Source organism: Danio rerio, chromosome 3, assembly GCF_049306965.1.
Source record: "Danio rerio strain Tuebingen ecotype United States chromosome 3, GRCz12tu, whole genome shotgun sequence".
Lineage (NCBI taxonomy): Eukaryota > Metazoa > Chordata > Actinopteri > Cypriniformes > Danionidae > Danio > Danio rerio.
In genome coordinates, this window is record NC_133178.1 from 27,194,284 (window position 1) to 27,217,865 (window position 23,582).

Below are 23,582 nucleotides of genomic sequence, written 5' to 3' on the forward strand. Positions count from 1 at the left end.
CCTGTAATTTGTAATTAACCTTGAACCTTTCAGATGAATAAAACTTTTCTTACACTGGTAACAATTTCCTGTAGAATTTGCAGTAAGTTATTGACAGCAGTGCACCAGTAATTTACTGTAAATCAATTACAGGAGAAATACTGTATTTACATGTACAGCACCCTCTTTACAGATTTTGATGTATATCTTTACTGTAAATACAGTTTTTTTCACAATGTATTTAAAATACAGTAACATATTGCATAAATGTCCTGCAGTAATTTTACCGTTAAATACTGTGTAATATACAAAACTCGTTAGCAATGTATAGTATATTATTTTAATTATATTACTTTTGTGTCATAATTTTGGTGGTCAAAAAGACATCTAAAGCCCCTTTTACACATACAGACTTTTCAGCGATCAAAAACAGGCCATTTTAGAAAATACCGATAAATTTGTTCCGGCAATTTTACGGAAAGAGAAGTTGTAACATTACCGGTAATTTGCTGGAATGCTACTATCTGTGTGAATTGCTAGAAAAAGCGCGTTCATATTTAGAATGCGCTAACGTGACACGTCTACTCCAGCTAATCAGAACATTCAGATGCATTCACATCCACACAGTTTATAAAAATAAATGCCTTTGAATATTTTTCCAGATACATTTAGCTGCTTGATATTAGTCAGATAACGTTTCTATGATACTTCTTAATGTAAACTGTGTAAAAAAGTAAAATGCTTATGCTAAACTGCTGTTTGTTTATCTTCAAGCTCTGTTTCAGTTGCTTGATGTGTGTGTATGTGAAGCAATGCTCTGGTGAGCGTCATCACGCACACATATTAACATGCAAGAGTGTTCCTCCATATGTTTTCATCGTAGTTGTTCACAATAATTATCCATCCACAGAACTTTTAATGTAGTAAAATGTGTAAACAATCCTGTAAACAATGTGTTCCAATCTGGAACAAAGCAGCTGCATGAGTTCTAAAGCTTTAAATAAAAGTAAAACCATCAAGTAAAACTGCACCCATTTAGAGGTCATTACTGGTTAATGATGTCAGAATTGACCAGTATTTTGGAATGGATGTGTCAATGGTCTTTTCCTGAAAAATTCCGTCCTTGCTCGTATGAACAGAGCTTTTTTGAATTTACCGGTAAAGTCGTTCCGGAAATTTTCCGGATATTTTCTGGTATTGTTTGTGAAAGGGGCTAATGTGTGGATGTCAAATGGATGTTAAGGCTTTGACATCAATTTGATTTGCATTACTGACATGTTCTTTGATGTGATTTTGACATGAAGGTGCCCGTTGCAAAATAATTCAACACCTAGAATTAAAAGGAAAAGTGTATATCCTAACTTCAGGAGATTCACTGATAAGTGAAGTCTATTCAGGTATCTTTTCCTATATTTAATTTCAATCCTATAACATCTGCCTGAGGAAAGCAGCTCGTATTCTGAATACAAGACATGAGAGGGATCTGCAATTACCGTCTTTGCCTGAATAACTATGGCTTTTCAAAGAAAATTCGAAGGGAACTACTTCATCACCCCCATTACTTTCATTCCTGCATAAACCAGTCCATTTAAATGTGATTTTAACTTAACTGATATGTTGCCACACCAAGCTGCCATCCCACAACATAAGACATTCTCTACCTAAGCCTGATGAAACAACATCAGCAACCTCTGCCCAACACCAAACACACTTCTTTACCAAAAAAATAAATACAAAGCTGCTATTTATTAATACATAAAGAGCTTAAATGGATATGTCAAGAAAATTTACAATCAATATGCACGCCCAAGTATTTATAAGAGTGAGCCTGGGTAAAACGACTGTTATGGACCAGTAATGGAGAATAGTCGCCCCAAATGACCTGTATCGAAAACAATTTCTCCTGTTTTCTTACTATTTACAATGATACCATACAGAAACTTTTTAACCTTTAAAGTAGTACTAGAAATTTTCATATCTGTGTCTATAAGTCCCAAGATGGCCGTATCATCCTGAAAACTTAATAAGCACTCATGCAATAATTATTGTACAAATGTTCCTCCATGTCGCGTCAGTGATGGGTCGTTCTTGAGCGTGCTGCCTTGGAGTGGTCTGCAGTTCTCATTTAATATCAGGTAAGTTTTGCTATGCTGAATCATACACATCACTTACTTTTGATTACAGCAATGATTTCAGCAAAAACAGTTAAATGTTCATTAAACTGCGGACATTGAATGCTTAAAATGTAATGTAAAAATTTAAGCTCACATATCCTGCCATACAGGAGCAGTTCGCTGTCAGTATGCAGTTTTTTTGCTTGTTGATGATTACCCAAGCCAGCCCTGTACAGTTCCACCTTTTTTCCTTGTCTTTGGCTAGGCAGAAACAAAGTTTTGAATCTGGTAATCATGGAGCATTATTTCTTGCACACAGAACAATATTGTTGGCATCCAAAGACTTGTAGGCCTTTAACTTCTCTCTTAAAATCATTTGGAGTTTCAGTGAGAGAGTTGTATATTTGCGGCTGGATGCTTGGCCATTTCGACTTATCTAATATCCATTGGAAGGGTGCTATAGCAAATAGACAGTCAGAAGAACACCGATCACTTTAACGTTAATTTTGCCTAATAACTGTGCACGCATCCTGAATGTTTACAAATGGGTAATTCATCCATTGTGTCACTATGTTACCATTTAACAAAAATCTTGACTTCCTTTTTCCTATCTACTGAAGATCTATGAAAAAAAAATGTTAACTGCACTGTCATTCTTCAGTTATCAGAAATTTGTCATTTTAATGTCATGGTTTCACATGAAGCTTTTAGTTGGTGTCAATGGTGTGTTCTTCTTTATTGTTAATGCACTGTAATAAATGAATATAATTGAATGAATCTACTTAATTTAGTGAGTATATCATGATTGTCAATATGGTTATATAAATGCCTTGCAGCATTTATTTTGTAAACTGCATTATCATAAAAATTTGTTACTGGTGTTATTTTTCCAATGGGAAACATCACTGAAGATCATTGTGTTTTTTATTAGTGATTCATTTGTGTCACTGGTGATGGTGTGTTTTCCCCCCTGTCGCAATAAAAGAATGTGCTGACTTTAAAAAATATCCTTGTTTTGTGTATTATTGTTCTTTTCAAGTAATTCTGACTACATGTAAAGGAAGTTTGGCCAGAGGAGAAATGATCTTGCCCAACTGAGCCTGGTTTTCTCTCAAGGTTTTTTTCCTTTACTTTCATCAATTGGTGAAGTTTGTTCTTGTGGAGCTGTGCATCAATGGATTTGCTCTTCAGTGCTTGAACTTTCAGCAGTGAAATTTAAACCACCCTGAACTGAACTAAACTGAACTTCAACTTTGAAAATTGGACTGACACAGTTTTAATTAACTAGAACTTCTATGTTAAGCTGCTCTGACACAATCTACCTTGTAAAAGCGCTATAGAATTAAAGATGAATTGAATTTAATTCAGTGAAATGTGCTGAAAAAAAAAACTTTAATATTGCCAAAAAAAGTAGGTAACAGCAGTGACAAAAAGCGATCTTTAAAAGAAATGTACAAAATTATTTTAAAATCATTAAAGTGTTTTCAAAAAGTCAAAAGGCAATTGATTAGTGTGGTCCAAGTTTAAATGTTACAAATAAGAAATAGATTTTTTTGACATACGGCCATACAAAATAGTCAGGTTTCTGTAGATTTACATTTTGTTGCAAACAACAACTATTTAATCTTAATGTTAACTTTAACATGAACAAATAAAATGTTTGATTTTAAACATTGTAGAACATATTTCATGTCACTGAGCTTGCATGAACTAACACAGTAGAACACCACTGTATAAAAGAGTCTGTATAAAACCATAAAAACAAGCAAGAAAATCCCAATCTGCTACAGATTATGCCTAATAACATCCCAGCCAAGAAAACACGTGAAGACAGCAACTTTTCAAAGCTCTATTTGCACACCAAACAAAAACAAACTCTCTGGAACAATCATATACGCCTCGTACAATTCAGAAAAAGAAAACAGATCATGACATTTTAACCATATCAAAGATGTAGAAAAGCCAATCAAAACATGAATATTAGATTTATTTTTTGTCCAACAGAAAAAAGCCCCCGACTCACTCATCCAAGGCATGAAATTAATAGCATTCAAAAGCAGCAGGCAAAGGGGAAATGTGTTTGTGTAGATCCTTTGCTTCCTCCCCGCCGCAGGCACTCCGCTACACAGCTATATTTCACAGCGAAAGCTAACAATGCTGCCGTCTTAATGACCCTAGCAAGGCCACATTATTCCAGAATTTGTTTGTGCATTTCCACCCCCAAATATGCAATTACTTCGCCGCTCGTAAACAAAAGTAATATCACTAGATTTCATATCTGACCCCGCGGTACAAACCTATCCATTGTCCCCTCGCGACAACACCTACGTGTTTCACCCTCGAGACAATAACACGAGACATTAACAAATCAAAGTTTTATGTCTATAAAATTTCACATAAACTATTTACACACAGTGGGGCTCCAAGAAGCTTATGATTACTAAAAATACTTTCGTATTTATCATTAAATGTGAATGTTAATTTCATAATGTGAGCTCAATTTATTCTTGGGATGTGCTCAATTAAATACAATTATTCATTTCATTCGGCTTTGTCCCTTTATTCATCAGGGCCACAGCGGAATGAACCGCCAACTTATCCAGCGTATGTTTTACACAGCGGATGGCCTTCCAGCTGCAACCCAGTACTGGGAAACATCCATAAACACGAATTCACACATACACTACGGCCAATTTAGTTTATTCAGTTCTATAGCGCATGTTTTTGGACTGTAAGCCGGAGCACCTAAAGCAAACCCTAGCCAATACGAGGAGAACATGCAAACTCCACACAAAAAAAGCCAAAGGATCCGCAGCCAATTTAAATATATCTTTAAAGTTATCTTGGCCACACTTTGTTTTAATGTACAATTCTCGCTATTTAAATAAAATATTAACTAAAACTTTTAGCTCAATAAACGTATAAATAGCAGCTCATTATTGGTTATTAAGGTAGCAGTTGGGTTTAGGTATTTGATTTAGAATTAGGAGTGTAGAATAAGATCATATTTTATAAGTACTTATAAACAAATAACATCTAAATAATAGGCCGGTAATAAGCCTGTAGGTCACTGCGTGAATTAATACTCAGATTACACAAACCATTATTTGTTGTTTCTTTAACAGCAAATAATGGTTTAAGTAGTCTAAGCATTTAAGCACTTTTTTTTTGCTTTTTGTATTAGGCAAGCACATTCAATTTTCTTTAGTCAAAATTTAAGAGGCCGAATTTGGCACCAAATTTGGGGTTTCCACATGGTCTTAAAGCCTTTTTCAATGGGTTATATTTACAATTCATTATGGCATAGCAGTCAAAATAAGGACAAATAAGCTCATGCATGGGACAAATTCTGAACCTTTGTCAGTGAATGGTGGGTAACCCCTTGGGTTACAGGCCTGATATTCCTTGAAATCTTTATTTCTTTAGGATTATTTGATGAATGCATTTTAATCTTATTTTGTTTTGTGACATTATAAATATTTTATGAACTGCCACTTTTTTCAATTAAATGCTCACCAAATATATACAAAAAAAAAAAAATCACCATTTCTTTGCATTGCGAGATAATCTTTTCCTTTATAAAGTAGTCTACAATAAAAACATAGAAACAAGGAAAATCTGAATCTAATTACATATTTCTTTTATTAAGGTTTTCAAAATATTAGAACACATTACCATTATCGTTTGTATTCCTAATAGATCAACACTCAAAACCTTTCTTGTCTTATCACAATGATTTACAGCAACAACTGAATGAGTCTCGCAATACCTTTTGGTATTTTCAATTCATAACTACAGACTTGAGGAAATTTCAGTTGAGTCATTAACATGAATGGATATTACTGTCAATCATTTAACATTTTTGAGGTAAAACATTTGACTACTTCAATCTACATCTCCCTTTCTTTCAATGGTAAAAAGACACTTTGCACCAGAATTTGTGATCACTTCTTTGAACTACAGTATAAACCCTGCCTGCTTTAATTTAATTGGTCACCACAATTATTTTGACAGTTAGATGGGTCAAGCAGACACGACTACAGATGTACTTTTAAAAAGATTTTTGTCTTCCTCATAACAGAGCACTGTGTGTTGGATTGCAGCAGAGTGATGCAACAATTTCAAATAAGGAAGACTATTTAGCTATTTCTAATCTTCATTTTATTTATTATTTATTTATCCATTTTTATCTTATTTATGCATTCAGTTATTTGAAGGGAAGCCCTATCTCTCTCGATGTTTAATACGGTTATGATACAGCCCTCTATGTGAATGTGGTGTAGAATGACAAACCACTGGAAATTAATCCAGCGATGACAGTGAGCATGCTAGAATATCTATGCAAAACCTGAAGTATTTCCATCAATTCCAGCCGCCGAGTCACTGTAGTGCTGTAGCGCAGAGAGAAATGAGATGGGATGGCAGGTAGAGATGTGGAGCTCATTATACTAAGCTTTCGCTGGATGAAGGGCCTGTTTTACATACAAATAAAGAGACAGTATGGATATATTATGTACATACTAAATTAATATGTACATTACAGGGCAATATCAGGGCCCGAATTCAACCCGTTTCCACTGGATGGCAGTATCTGTTCAATGAAAGACATAAAGATGGTTCTGCATTCAAATTTGACTTAATGCACCACTTAATGTAAGCTATTATATGTGTGCAGGAAGTAGAACATGCTACTTCACTGGTGTGGTTCAAACTACTAAGCAGAACTACTCATAATAGTATCATTCACTGATCAGGTCACTGGTTAGGTGACTGCATGTATCATGGCATATACATTTCTGGTTTGTAACTAAAGGCATTTGACTGACAAGAATTCCTGCTCATATCTCAAAAAAATAATAATAAAAATACTGGCTTCTTTCTACAAAAGTTGCATTCAGAAAATGTCTCCCTTTTATATGGTCTTTCAATGACCATGAAAAAACCCCTTCAGGATTCTGTTAACCACCCATTATGTAGATTGCAAAAATTGTCTGCATAACACAGACAGGTTTGCATTTCAGATGCAAATGGAAACCAACAGCACAGATTCCGTGGCAAGTGCCCTTGCTAATTTATTCTAAATTTAAATTCAAGTAGATATTGCTATGCAGAACGTGTCAATGTTAAACGACCAATCAATAATTTACATTCTCTCTGACCGATTCCTCAATACTTGATAAAAAATACCATTGTGCCTGTGAGTCCATTACTATTCAGCTTTAGCAGCTCTTCAAAAACACCCAGCAAGTGCATTTCCTCCAACAGCAAGACAAAATAGCTAAAAGCTTTAAGGGATGCTAAGTCAATCCATCTGCTTATCGAAGTGGCTCGCTGAACTTTTGACTCGGCTAAAAGTCCATCTGTGTGGCAAAGCAAACACAACATGCGATGAGGCGTCCCAATGGTGTCTTGCCTTGGGAATTCGCACAAAATGGGACACATTCCCTGATTCCCCTCAACAAACACATAGGCACTGAGTTCTGCAGCACTATAGCGTCAAATCTTGTAAAAGTGTCAAAAGGAATCCCATTAGGGACCGGGATCATGACGAAAAGACCTGAACGGAGTTGTCCGAGCCCAGCGAGAGGATCAGAGAGAAGAAAAACAAGAAGAGGTACACTGCCACACAGAGTTACCATTTATGAGGTCATTGCCGTTCCCCTGGCTCTGGCCTTGCAGCTATTTTGAACTGACCTGACCTACATCTTGTCGGCAGCCGGCAGCAGACCTTTGCCTGACATGAGGCCATCTCTGGGCCAAGCAGTCGCACTGCTTTTCCACTCGTAAATATCTGTTGACACGAGCAAAACATCCTTCACTTTCGCATAGCTCATGTCCTTGCAAAGCATTGTGGGTAGCCAGTGAGGCGTATTAAATACTCTTATCTTCTGCTGATTATATAGTAGCATGTATGGGCACATGGCTACTATAAATCACTGCTCCTTTTAGCTTGACTTAAGCCCAACTGTGTAATCATGGGTCTCCCCAAAGAATAAAGCCATTCACTCAAAATGATGAAGCCTTATAACCTCACTTTTCAAAGCGAGATTATCCAGTCCTCCCAGAAGAGAAACCTTTTTAGTTAAAGGTGATGTGTGTATTTGTGTGTGTGTGTGTGTGTGTGTGGTAGCACTTCCATTTCTATGGTATCCTTTAGACATGCTATTTACTGAAGCTGACTTTGAAACTTTATGCCCACTAGGACTCATTACAGTATTAGTGGGCTGTCTTCTAACATATTGTCCAACGCATTTCATAGTCCTCAATTGACATTATTGACTATGAGTAGTGCAAGGCTGCTAATTGGTTGAAAAACTCTCATAAGCAATAGCTGACAGTTACAACTATATTCAACAGAATGTCTAAAGAGATCATTGGAATCCAGCTTTTGTTGTTTACAGCGGTGAAAAAAGTACTGAAAATTTATACTCGGGTAAAAGTACCATTACTTGGCCAAAAAATGTATGCAAGTAGAGTAAAAGTATGTGTTGTAAATATTACTCAAAGTATGAGTAAAAGTAGCCCTTTTAAAAGTACCCAGGAGTAATAAGTAGTGAGTATTTTGCTGGGAAAGGTATGTTGATGCGTTTACATGTAATTTGTCTGTGTGTGTGTGTGTGTGTGTGTGTGTGTGTGTGTGTGTGTGTGTGTGTGTGTGTGTGTGTGTGTGTGTGTGTGTGTGTGTGTGTAAACTTAACATTCTGTAGTTCATTTAGTGATTGTTTAAGGCTATTTCAGTCAACATCCATCATCTTCTCACCAGTAACATTCAGTCTAAACAGTCTCTGGGTCAATGTGTGTAAAGTAGGTTTGCTACACGTCTTAAGCTAGTTAAGTATGATGTGATTTATTTTCTATATGCAATTAGATTGAACAGGAGTCATCGGGCTAATTCTAATCGCTATAGACAGGATATAATAAAGTAGTGACAGCGGGTTAAAGGAAAGTAGTGGAGTAAAAGTACCAATACAGCACTAAGATGTACTCAAGGGAAAGTAAAAGTACATCTTTAAAACTTCTTATTAAATTACAATTTCTAAGAAAAACTACTCAATTACAATAATTTGAGGATTTGTAATTTGTTAGTTTACGACACCAACAGAACAAAGCTTTAATGTTTTAAAAACATTACTGTATGTGGAATCCTCTCAAACAGCCCTGCATACTGTAGCAACACTTTTCCAACCAATGTCAGTAATATTAAGGCGGGGTTATGTGTTTGTCTTGGTAATTGCATATATGTGTGAGGCAAATGAAACTGATCTAAAAGCAGTCATTGGGTCTCATTTACAAAGCATGCACAAACATTTATTTGTGCATATAATTTGTTCTATTGAAATCATGAGTACTGATCATTATAACAAAGATAAATTAAGGTTATTTTAACCCTGCTCTTACACTGGTTTTTCCTTATACATCGAAAACAAGACTTAATGTTAAGACTCTTGTCATTTTGCGTTTATGCAAATGTATCTTGATTTAGGAATGAATGTTTCAATTTTCATAACGTAAACATAAATATATACACACATACATATATATATATATATATATATATATATATATATATATATATATATATATATATATATATATATATATATATATATATATATATATATAAAGTAATTGCAGATTTTTGCAGTATATCTAAATTATTATCCATACCAGCAGATGATAAGTAATGGAAAAAGTAAATACAGGCAGCTGGTATCACAGAATAACACCTGACAATACATTGTTTATTGATTATTTAATTAAAGGCAAAGCTGACAGAATCAAAAATGGCTGAATGGAGCATACACTAACCTATGCATTATTCAGTCACAAAATTGCGCCAAAACAATGGCATGAGAGACAATTTTATATGTGGATGTGAATGCATGACATTCAAAATGATTTGAAGAAACCAGATAAGCCTGTGTTATTAAATTCAGTGGTTGTTTTCTTGGAATAACATACCTTTGAATATAGCCAATTAGAATCAAGTATCCCCGACAGCCATAAAGACAAAGAAAAATCATATACTTCGGTACTATATAGAACTGAAGTGTGTGTCCGATGCTCGCTATGCTTTCCCATGATGCCCCACAAGAGAATTCACAAATGGGAGAGAAGTGATGCAAATGATGTGGGTAGGTCGCATAATATGGTGGACATTTTATGTCCGAGTTCCATATACTGTAAAGTATGTACTTTTCTAACGGTCAAGTAGTACATTTGAATTCAAATGCAGTACATACTCAGTAGTAGGCAAGTACAGACACAGCCATTGCTTTTTTCTTTCTGTTTAAATGCTCTCTAAATAAGCATTCAGCCCGACTGTCGATATTTGAATTATTTATCATCTGGGGGGACTCTGTTATCCCTTTATATCTAGAAAGACTTTTAGATTTGTACAATTATCATTATTTGTTAATTAGTGCCGTTGGTGTGAACAGGCTTTAAGGATGAATAAAACAATAATGACAAAATTTCCAGTGTAAGAGCACAAACGGTGCAAATTAATATGTTTTTTTTCTGCAGTATTTTTTAGTAAGATTATTCAGTGAACCGCTAAGAACACAGAAATGACACACTTCAGCATGAAACATGAAGGTTCCCGACCCAGTGGATGAGAAAGCCAGGAAACATTAGTCTGCTAATGGACGACCAGCATGTGTGTGTCAGGATTCAGGGAGAGCCTCTTGACTCAGCAGTGGTGTTTCTGGAATAAATCTCCAAAAAGCCTTTGCATCATTCAGCGTGACTCCTGCCCAGACACAGTCAGTGTGCACTCTAAACGGCAGGCTGCAATGAGAACCAAACAGAGAAATGGCAACAGTTTATGGAGAACAAGAGGGCTTCTCTTAGAAGCCAAGCACTCGATAACACAACATAACACAACACAGTCAGGCAGGTTTCAACAAAGGACTATAGAAACATGCCTGGACAACCTGCAACGCAGTGCTCTAATGGCCAAAAAACATAAACAGAATCTTAATCTTTATGTACACTCGATATCCAACGATATTTGCATATCATGTTTCTCACTTAGTCTTCATGGTGGCGAAGTGGGTAGCAGAATCACCTCACAGCAAGAAGGTCCCTGGTTCAAACCTCAGCTGGGTCAGTTGCTTTCTGTGTGGAGTTTGCATGTTCTTCCTGTGTTCTTGTGGGTGTACCGATTTCTCTCACAAGAGAGTGCACCGGTTTCTCTCACAAGTCCAAAGACATGTGGTATAGGTGAATTTGTATGTATGTGTGTCAATAAGTGTGTTTAGATGTTTCCCAGGGATGGGTTGCAGCTGGAAGGGCATCCACTGCAGAAAACATAAGCTGAATAAGTTGGTGGTTCATTCCGCTGTGGCAACACCAGATTAATAAAGGAACTAAGCCGAAAAGAAAATTAATGAATGATTTTTTACGTACACAATGGTGAAAAATCTTTTTTCCAAAAGTAGGAAGGACTTATCCACAACACTGTAGTTTTAAACACTGCAAACACTTAAGTAATACTGTTGGATTCCATACCAAAATCAAAATAAATCAATTAATCAAAACTGGAACTTGTTTTTATTAACACAACAATCCAAAATGTGTTCTGTTAACATTAGTCTGCTCATTGTTAGTTTATGACACTAATAATGTCATAATAACAATGAAGAGCATAATTTACAGTATTTACAGGCCCTTAGCCAATGAGGCTTCGGGTAGTTCGAAAGACCCACGTCCTACTGACAAAGTCCAAAATTTGGCCGCTATATGAGCTCATTTGTTCCATTTTTGACAGTATGTCTGTCATCATAAATTGTGAAAATAACTCATAAAACAAGGCTTCAAGACAAATTTAATAAACAATTATTATTAAAATTGACAAATTTTGACTGAGGAAACGAGGTGGCTAGTTTGTTATTTACCCATAGGCTATATATTTTAATTTAAAACAAGTTTTAACAGATTCCTAATAGTTTTTTTTAGCTGGTGAATAATAATAAATTAGCATTTTTTTTTAAAGTTTTTTTTTTCATATTTCTTTGTTAAAAAAAATGAATTAATAAATTCATTCATTTATTCCTTCATTTTCTTTTCAGCTTAGTCCCTTTATTGAACCTTATAATTTAATAGAAAATTAGGCGAATGACTCCAAAAGGTCCACTTTTTGAGAAAAAAAGAATTACCTATTTTATAGGCTGGCTACGGGCAAGATTTATAATCTAGTTAATGTTCATTTATAAATACAATATATTGTGGCATGGTGGCTCAGTTGTTAGCACTGTTGCCTCACAGAAAGAAGGTCTCTGGTTTAAATCCCGGCTAAGCCAGTTGGCATTTTTGTGTTTTGCTTTGTTGAGTTTGCATGTTCTCCCCAGGTTGGTGTGGGTTTCCTTCGGGTGCTCCAGTTTACCACACAGTCCAAAGACAGTGGCTATAGGTGAATTGGGTAAACTAAACTGGTAGTAGTTTATGAGTGTGTGTGTGAATGAGAGAGTGTATGGGTGTTTCCTAGTACTGGGTTGCAGCTGGAAGGGCATCCGCTGAGTAAAACATATGTTGGAATAATTAGCGGTTTATTCTGCGGTGGGGACCCCTGATCAATAAGTTTGATCAAACTAAAAATGAATACTGTTTACTGTTTAGAATTATTTCTACTATGCAGATACATAAACATACATCCAACACAATTATTAAAACATTAAACAGTATCATAATGGTTCACTATAAATAAGCATTGTGATGTTAATGCTTAATACTCTAAAATGCAGTGATGAACAAAATCCACATGGTAACAGTAAATTTGCTTAATAATGCATAACGATGAAACAACGTTCCCTATAGTGTTATGTGCAATAGCGTTTTAACCTCTTTTTTTTACCTCACAAGTGCTACTTTGGGCTTCCTGCCTGGATTTTGCCTATCCAAATTCAAAAGCTTAGCAAATGCGCATGCAGAGGTGTAAATGCAAAAGTTTAGTATCATTATAAAAAGAAAACCCTTTGAATTTTCATTAAGACATTGTTGAAAGGTTAAAATAATTGTATATGTTGTCCGAGTTATAATAAACCCCTACAAAAAAATTTGAAAGTGTACCTTTTATGTTCTGTGTGGTCTAGGTTGCTGTAAATAATCTTGTTGGTTCCTGCCCATGTCAGTAATCATAGGAAAAATAAAAAAAAAATGTCTCAATCATAATCTATGCAAAAATTATTCTATTCCAACAGATGAGAGAACGAAACCACTTATGGGAGTATTGGGCCAGTACAGACCTTTAAAATTTAAAGAATGTGGAAGTAAATGATGTCATGGACCCAGTACCGGTATACACGGACAAAGTTACCTTTTTGTTGCTGTTAAATAAGATTTATTGCATCTCTTGATGTTGTGTTTTCATAAAAGTCATTATTAGTTGTGTGAATGATTCTGTACACACACACACACACACACACACATATATATATATATATATATATATATATATATATATATATATATATATTTTTTTTTTTTTTTTTTTTTTTTTTTTTTTACTTTTTGAGCTTGAGGAAAATTGTTTGTATTGAGATTAATTCAGCATGACACTTTCTAGTCATGATCTATTTTTGAAGGTTTTCAGTGTATTTCAAGAGTATTAAAATGCACCTGAAATATCTTAAAAACCTAAAAGGTTGCTGCCATATGCTCACTGTTCTGGCAAATACAACTGTTTTTTTTCTTGTTTGTTTGTTCATGTAAATTATAAAAAAGAACAATAAATCAAAATGTAAAAGACATGTCTTGATAATACAAAAATATCTTACTTTATTTCAATGGTGCAAGGTAATATTATAGGAGAAGCTGATGAATTAACCATTAAATGACATCAATTCATTTAACTCATGTTAACATTCAGAACCTCATGTTACACCTTCACTCACAGTCCTGCTTGCACAAAAGTTTGCGATTGTCCAAATCCTCAATTATCTGTGAATGAAGTTAAATTGAAAAAAGAACCCTACTCCTAGCTTGCAAAAAATCCACTCATTAAAAAGTCTTTAAGCATTTAAACAATGAAAATCAGACCAAACCATGATACCGCATGTGTTCATTTTACGACCACTCAACTCTAAAGCTCTCTTTAGACCTGTTTATGAGCTATCGACAACCTTGTTCTTTTCATCTACTAGACTCTATCAACCAGCTGTCAGGACAAAACATTCAGACGCCACTTGCGGTTGAGCCGTTTCCCTCTCCTTTAAAGAGCAGACCACGATTGCAAACGCCGCTTTACATCAACTCCAAATTTAGGAACCCCTCCGACAGTTCCAGACAGAACTCAAAAGCTCAAGATGCATCCGGTGAGGAAAATTAAATCTATAGTCATCCATCAGAAGGCTGTAGCGATGCTCAGGAGCTTGCATGGGAATGGCTTCTTTACCACTGTCATCCAATAGCAGGCGGCCCAGCAGTGATTATGTTTGGACACACTGGCTCTCATAAATAAGCTCTGCCATCCTGCAAGTGGGGACCTGAAAGGCGACAGGCCCCGGGGAGACATTTAGCGTGCTAACCGAGCCCGCGAGTATTCAGAGATTAGAAAGCTGTCTTTTTATGTGCCTGCCAATACTGAGACGGTGTGTCGTTAAACTCATCACACTTCCAAATCACAGCTTCAATATGCAGTATCATTTTTAAACAGAGTGCTAAATGTTGTATCTTGGTGGCTATGGTTTTTTTGGGAGATGATATGTGTGCGTTTGTGAAATCTGTCATTTAGCTGACATTTTCATACAAATGATTTATGGCACGACAATTTCAGGGATGGTCTCTTAGGAGAACCTCAATGGCAAAGGGGAACTTCTGCATAAACCCACCTTCATTGCCATGTTGCACAAAGAACACAGCTGTATTTAAATATCAGCAAGTTACTCATGAGCAGTCTCTAAGGGTGTTTTTTTCTGGACAATGCACTTTTATTTGATTTCAAAATAATGTAACTTAAAGGGATATTTCACCCAAAGATGTCTACAAACCTACTTGATCTTTTCGTCAACTTAGAATAATAAGGTTCTATCTGAAATTGTTGTCAAAATTGAGTTATTGACATTCTTATTAAATGACAACTTATTTACATTATGTAATGTATTTTATAAGTTGTTTACATTTTAAGAGTTTTTATTTAAAAAACAAATGTTACACACATACTGTTTGCTATTTGAAATGCAAAAAATTTGAAGCTCAATTTCTCAAAATCATTCAGAACGCAGATAGAACCTTATAATTCCTTATAGTTTTGTTGAACACAATAGAAGATATTTTGATCAAAGTGGAGTACACTTCAAATTTCATTTTGGTTGAACTATTATTTTAATAATACCAACTTTTACTAACATACAGGGACATAGAAGAAGGCATTAAAGGGCACCTATGATAAACCAAAATCATCTTTTGTTTGGACAGCTGTGGATAGATACAGTATGTCCACGGTCATATTGGAGTGATATATAAAGCCAATAAGTCTACTTGTTTTACATTTCCTGACGTTAAAATATGATCCAAATCCCTCCTATTTTGAGGCCCTCTGTATTGTGACGTAATAGTGCAGTTTCCCAGCCCACTGACTTAATTGACAGCAATATTATTAACATGTCTCCGTAGTAATGCGTATAATCATATCAACATGACAGGACGTGCGTAAAGCAACTGGGATTAAAAGATCTGTTCAGCTCTCTGTGATCATCAATCATCATCAAATGTGATCAAGAACCAGTTTTACAAGTTTAAAACTTTTTTTAAAACAGTGCATGTTTGTAATTGCACCGATTTTACAATTTTTACTTTATGACCACAGCCACATGTCAGTACAATTTTAAAAAAGACGCTTCAATCCCTGTTTATGACTATTAAATCAGGTGCAAAAACAGTGCATAAACGCGCATTGTTTTGTGTGTGTGTGTGTGTGTGTGTGTGTGTGTGTGTGTGTGTGTGTGTGTGTGTGTGTGTGTGTGTGTGTGTGTGTGTGTGTGTCTGTGTGTCTGTGTGTCTGTGTGAACTTTGTAACGACATTGTGTGAGATTGCAGAAAGAATTAACTTGAATTAACTCCACAACAAATCCATAAAATAATCATTGGGAAAGTTCTTACAGTAGTATTTCTCACAATAGTTAGGCAATTTCTGCTTCCTTCATGCCGGTCACTGTGCTGTTTATCTGACACAGCCGGAGATTGAGGCACACTCTGACAGGCATGTGGGAACAGTGGGCGGGGAGAATTAGCATTAAAGACAAAGGTAACAAAAACAGCTGCCTTGTGGTTAAAGCAAAAAAATCCAATATTCTGATAGGTATAATAAATAATCTGATGGATATTTTGAGCTGAAACTTTACAGACACATTCTAGAGACATAAAAAACTTCTTTTGAATCTTTTGAAAAAGGGGTAAAATAGGTGCCCCTTAAACAAGAGTATTAATACAGCATATTATTATTGAGGCACATTCCTTGCAGATTCCTCATGTATAGACGATTCTGTGTTGATATAGCAGCAAATGCTGTGACCCAGTTTTGAAACTTTAAAAGTAAAGAATATTTTTGCACCTAGTAATACCTCTGGGATTAGAAACAGGAGTGCACTAAAATGTATTCATTGCCTCAGTGACAGTTACTTATAAAGGCATATTGATTAAAAGCATTAAAAAACATACATTTTACAATAGTTTTGAACTTACTCAAACTGTATTAGTTAGTTTAACTCAAAAATACAAAATGTGAATGGTGAAAAAGTGTAACAAGGTAAACAAAAAGCTGAACATAATTTTTCATCATGTCAACTAGCAGTGCAGTTAGGTTGAAATTATTAAACCAAACAAAATTTGACATTTTACTTTGAGCTTCGTTTTAAATAAATTAAAAATTAAAACATTTATTTCTTTTTATTACCCGCAATGTTCAATTGATGCACTACATTGTCACTTCTGTTCAAGTTTTAAGGAATTTTGTTTGTATTAAGCTGAACTTGAGCAGAAGCTGATTTGTACTTCCTAGCTTGATTTGCAGCAAATTGCAAAAGTTGCAATTATGTGTTATTCTGTGTGTTTTTGCACAAGATTAACAAGAAGACATGAATTAGACTTTAATGTTGTGCTGTGTTGGGATTTAGAGAAGTTTCTGCTATGCTAATATTTGTATGGTAGAGCTTTTATTTAAGATTACGATGGACCGCATGGTTCATAACTATAATCATACAAGGGCATTAAAATATACAGCTAAAAAAATAATGGAATTAAGTGACATTGTGCTGTTTAAGTGTTTCCTTTGTTTGTTTTGTTTTTGTTTGTTTTTTTTTTTTTAGCAGAATAGTTTCAGTGATTACTACATTAACACAGGATGTTTGTGTGATGTAACATTTTTGTGAGAGTTAAGAGACACCTGTGTGTATGCATGTTAAGTGTATTGCATGTTATTGAATACTATTAAAGACTAGAATCACACTTAATAGACTGATTTTTTAAAAGTTGACAGAACTTTTATTTATTGGCAAATTTAATTGTTGTTCTAATTTAAGTACAGATCTAGTTGACTAGTATATTTAACCAAGGTTTTCTTGGTTATTTTACGTATAACCTCAGGTTCAATTTACTTAAAAAGATTGATGCAAAAATGGTGCATATATATTTAGGTAAATCCAATACAAGTGTTGTTTTATTAAATCTTCTCACTTTGTGAGCCATCTTTGTATTTCATAACACACACTTCATAAAGGACATTTCACACATTTTCTTGAAATCTAAAAGGGGCCATATATTCTTTTATCTGCACTTTGATGTCAGGTTTGGTATTCCATTATACATTTCTAATGTATGTTTTGGACTGGTAAAATCTATTGTTGCGTTTCTATAACATTTATTATTATATTCTTTTGTGCTCAACGGTGATGCAGTGACACGATCGCCTCACAGCAAGAAGGTCACTGGTTCGTGGCCCAGCTGGTCAGTTGCCATTTCTGTGCCAACTCCCGGTGTTGGTGTGGGTTTCCACCGGGTGCTCCTGTTTCCCTCACAGTCCAAAGACATGTGGTACAGGGGAACTGAATGAGCTAAGTTATCCGTAGTGTATGTGTGTGAATGCAAGAGTGTATAGTTGTTTCCAAGTCTTGGGTTGCAACTGGAAGGGCATCTGATGCGTGAAACATATGCTAGATAAGTTAGCAGTTTATTCCACTGTGGCGACCCCTGATTAATAAAAGAACTGAGTCAAACGAAAAATGAATGAATGAACTAAATTCCAATCCTGTTATTGTCCTTGTTTTTAAGTCATACACTCTTTATGCTTTGAAAAGCATCAAGAGAAAAATTATGCTAACTGTTTTCTCAAACTACTTATTTTAAATTAGCTAAAGCAACACAATAGAAAAACAAACTAGTTTTTTTTGGGACAACTTACTTGTTTTATGTCAGTCAACTTAAATATGTAAAAACTAATAAGCTAACTTCATTCCTTTATGTTGTCCTAACACAAATTGATTGTGTGGAACTCAACATTTTTTTAAGTGAAGGATTAATTATGCTTGAATATATTTCAAGTGCATTAGAATCTGTAGCAATTGCATATGTGATGTGAATGTGACTAAAATAGGTTGAAAAGTGGCTTAAAAGTTTAACTCAATGACACTAATTATATATCATTCAAATAAAATGAAATTGCAATACGCCGTTCCAAAATAATACATTAACTCCACACTGAAGTGTAAATTACATAGGGTTTCTGAAAGTATATTATTTTGATAATAAGTACTCTGTAGGCGTAAGTGCACTTTTTTTTCTTCCAGAGAACATGCAGAATGGCTGGTTTTCACTCAGTCTTTTAGATCCCGTGCACAAGTAAAACCTCACGATTACGCAAGGAACGAATGATTTTCTACAACTGCAATAACTGCAGTGTTTGTTTTACGCTTAGAGTAATAATACAAAAGAGATTTGAAAGCACAAATGATACCCTATCTGAAGTCATGTCTATCAGAAATAAACAGCCTTTTCCTAGCAGATTTAACACAGGACGTGTCAAACTGAGGCAGTGATATTAATTGTTTTTCCTGTCTATTGGCGTAAGAACCTATTGTCTGAGACACTGAGAGTCAATCCACATCCAAATTTGTTTTCACCCTAGAAAGGCTTATCTTGTCTTGACATTTGAAAAAAAAAAAGAAACATATCAGTAAATTACTCTGTGAATATTGAATCCGCAATAAATTAAGTACCGTCTCTCATGTCTAGTGGGATCAGCGTATCGCGATGCACTTCACAAAGTCTGCGCTAGAAGGAGGGAGCTGGGGAAAAATGACTTTTTTCTTGAAGATATCTTGAACAAAACAGCATCTCTCTGATATAAGGCCCCAGGCTCTTTATATGAATCAACCAAGCAAGGCTACAGCTAACATGTCTGGATTTCTGGGCTGAAACTCTGAAATTTCATAGAGTCTCACTGGGATTTCAACCAACACAATGTCTCTGAAGTCCACAGTCATGTCAAATTTGGCTTTTCTTCAGCAAAGATCTGTGGGGCCCTGCTGAAATGTTATCATGTCACATGTGATTTGACTTTTTGAAATGTTGAACCAAAAAAAAATGGATGACATCTATGTGTCAAAGAAAGGATTGATTACCCAGTTCTCAGGGGTTCAAATGTGCATTGAAAACTGAGGTGTTGGCTTTGGCTATAGAAATACCAATTAAACATTACACATTGCTAAATAACATACACTAATATATCCAATTTATAGCAGGGCTTCCTAAACTTTTTAGCCCTTGAACTCCAAAATAATAGATTGGAAGTCAAAATAATATAATAAATAACAGATTGGAAGTTTCTAACCACTGGAGGTGGTTAGAAACATGTATTTGTTGCACAAAACCAGGGGGTGTACAAACCAAACGTTTTTGTATGAAGGGCCAAAAACCAAATATTATTGAGAGCTGTGGGCCGAAGATAAATACATTCCAAACAATTTTACATTAAAAGCTGCAATAGGTAATTTAGGTAATTTCCTAATTTATTTAATAAAATTTTTAAAAGAAATTGAAAAGATCACATAGAATTGTATTAACTAATACTGCATTAACTATATAACTTATTGCAAATAATGCAAACATAATCGCATTTCTAAAATTGTGCTGAATACACTGGTCAAGTAGAATCTGCCTTTGCCTTGGTTTGCTCACCAAAGTCTCTGCATCGTGTTCTATCCATCGGAAATGTATGTACATTTAATTAAATTACAGAATTTAAATTCAAATATTTAATGTAACTTAGTGCAGCTTTTTTTAAGCTTAAAAATAAAACAAACAAATAAAAGATTACATTAAATTTGAAATGACAATCTCAAAATCATCCCCATCCTTCTTCTTAGATGGTATGGCAGGCCAAAATAGAATTTTACCATGGGCCAACTTTGGCCCACAGGCCCTACTTTGGCCCCACAAAATGGTGCACACACACCAATAGCCCTATAAACACAAGCATATTGACAGTTTAACAACCATATTTCTTTTTTGGCCAGTTGTTTAATTTAATCTAATCCTTATCTAATAAGACTGATGAGCACAATGTTTACTAGTCTATTCCTGGTTTATTTTGGAGACCGCCATTTGGAGATCATTCTCTATGTTTAGTCGTGTATGATTTTTGTATTTGATCTTTTTAAAAAATATATTTTGTAATGTTTGCAAGTGCTGTAAAGGTCGAAGTTTAACATGGTATTGTAAAATTAATCTGATCACTGACGTAATATCAACTGACACTATTTCTGTGTGGTTAATTTAATGCAGGGGTGTCCAAACTCAGTCCTGGAGGGCCGGTGTCCTGCCGGTGTCCTGTCCTGAGTTTAGCTCAAACTAGCTTTAATACACCTGCCAGGAAGTGTCTAGTATACCTAGTAAGATCTTGATTAGCTGGTTCAGGTTTGTTTGATTAGGGTTGGAGCTAAACTCTCCAGGACACTGGCCCTCCAGGACTGAGTTTGGACACCCCTGATCTAGCAAACAACAAAAAGGCTGATGGCTTTTTAATTGTACATTGTTTAATATAACTATTAAATAGTATTTGTTTCTTTTGTAGTTTATGGATAAAATATAGTAATTCTATTAGTTTATGAAAATTTATTTCATTTTTGGAAGTTACCAAGTGACCCCACACATGGTCCCGCGACACCCACTTTGGGAACCACTGAGTTATAGTATAAACTATATGCCACAACAGCTGGAAACAGCTAACCCATAAAGAATAACTTAATAATTGTCTTATGCATGAATTCAATCACGAAGCAAAGAAAACCCATAAAGTTTCACTATTTATGTTTTCCACACTGTGAAACCCATTTGAGAAAACAGTAACACTTTATTCTGATGGACCATTTGAGTACTAGTTGGCTGTCTGATTAATATCTGCTGATACTGCTCCTTCAAAAGACATTTAACTGTCAACTTACACTAAACATAACACCAACCCTAACAGTCTACTTAGAATCCAATGAGAATTAGTTGGCATGTTGATGCAATGCAACTTAAATTCAACAAACAGACCATCAAAATAAAGTGTGACAGAGGAAATAAACCATTTAAGTTAAAAACTAATCCTAATGAGTGTGAACTTAATCCATTTGGGTAAACAAAGTAATTTGAGCACAGTAAAACCCAATAAATGAAGAGAACTCAAAACAACTGAATACTGTAAAACCCAATAAGTTAAGGGAACTCAAACCGTTTGAGGAAATGCGTAATGAGGTAATTAACTCATTACCTTCAACACTGAGTTCAAAACTCTTTTCAAATGAATTAACTTTCATTAAATTGAGTTGACTCTTTGACTCATCTCCTTTGATCAAGTTGACTGTTGGGTTTTACAGTGCTGTAGTTATAGATGATATTGTTTAATAAAAACGAGCTTTTAATAAAAAAGAGAAGCATGCAGATTATCTAAAAAAAAAAGATTTAATTAGATTTTTTTTCTGTTCAGATGCCTTAATGCTCAAAAAAAAAAGAGTTTTTGTTCACGTCATGATTATAAATAAAAGTCCTAAAATATAAAAAGTCACCAAAACACACAATGTAATGGATAAAGAACCAATTATGACCAAATAGCATGTCTTAAAGCTTACCTACTCTACTGTTACAAATAATTGTACTTTGTTTCGACCAAAACAGTACATATTTTTATGGTTTAGTATATAGTAGGTAAATTGGGATCCAGTGTACGTCTACACAAGAAACCAAATCAGGCACATGTGAACATAATCAATAAAAAAAGTAACCATAAAATTAATCTAGTAATGAGAACAAAAGAAACAGGAGCAAAACACAAGAAAAAGCATAAAAACTAAAGGAAATGCTACATAACAGAACATAACTGTCACAATAAACCATTATTTGCTGTTTCTATTTACAAACATTCCACTGGTGACCAAAAGATGAAGCACATACATGATACACACTGTAGGAATGTCTGCCTGAGCTGAATAAATAAGCCACAAACAAACACCGATTCTCAACACCACAACATTGCGGCGATTTAACACATTTCTAGCCTTTTCTAAGATGTAGAACATACAAAGCATGTGCAAATATACTCAGCAGGATGTATTCATTACTCCACAGCAATAACGTCAGAAAAGCAAGCTCAGACAGTGACATCCCAGCATGTCCTTGGCATATCCGAATCCCATTGAAGGCTCGGTGCATGTGCAAAGCAAAGTGTGTGGGAAAGTTCCAGAGGAGTCTGAATATCAAAGGCGCTCATGCCTGGCTGAACCGCGAGCAATGTCCACCTCAGGAAACTCAAGCCTCTGACACCATAGCTGCAGGCCACAGACAAAAGATTCCCTGTCAGCTGCGAAAGCTCTGCAGAAACCCAATTACATTCCCACCACTGTCCCGCTCATCCCCTCCTGCCCAATCTGCTCCATGATCAAGAATGACAGCAACATGGGAGAGCCTTTATACACAAGAACTAGTGATCGATCCAGCTTCTCTCCAATTAACAGCAAGGTAAATCCCTCTCCGGGGTCCCTCGAACGTGTTGCCAATTAGTGCTGGATGGCAGATGCTTGAGGGCACTTTCAACATGGACCCGCGTCTCAAATTTGTTTAGAAATGCAGAGGCTGTTATTCAATTTCGCTCCCTCTTAATACCTCATGCCTCTTCACACACCGCTTATCTGGGGAATTGCGATTAACAAAGACGTCTAACACACACAGGGTTACCGATTGCGGTTTAAAGGCCTTCCAATATTCAGTCCGTATCGGCTTTTGTTTATTCCACAGCTTCAGAGAGTCAGTTCAGGTATTGCAGCAACGCCGGAGCTGTAATGAAACAGCGACAGAGGAATGCTATTGAATGCTTATTTCTCGCTGACCTTAAAAATGCAGACGGCAGCACCACAGAATCTATATTTAAAGTAAACACGGTTTCTGCTCGACCACCTTTGACACTATCTGAAGCGGATGTGCATTTTAATCCAGGGATTGTGAGATTTAAATAACCCC

The 23,582-nt window shown here is 35.4% G+C and overlaps 1 long non-coding RNA gene across 3 annotated transcripts in view; it reads right to left on the bottom strand.

Moving 5' to 3' along the window:
• Positions 1-23,582, bottom strand: part of LOC141381208 (uncharacterized) — a 58,585-nt gene that overhangs the window by 5,243 nt on the left and 29,760 nt on the right. Inside the window, exon 4 of one of the 3 annotated variants that reach the window (XR_012401015.1) lies at positions 22,015-23,399. The exons of 1 other annotated variant lie outside the window; for it this stretch is intronic. This is a non-coding gene — a long non-coding RNA (uncharacterized lncRNA). Of the gene's footprint in view, positions 1-22,014; positions 23,400-23,582 lie in introns of those variants that run through there. One more of the 3 variants, XR_012401016.1, reaches the window with a different exon arrangement.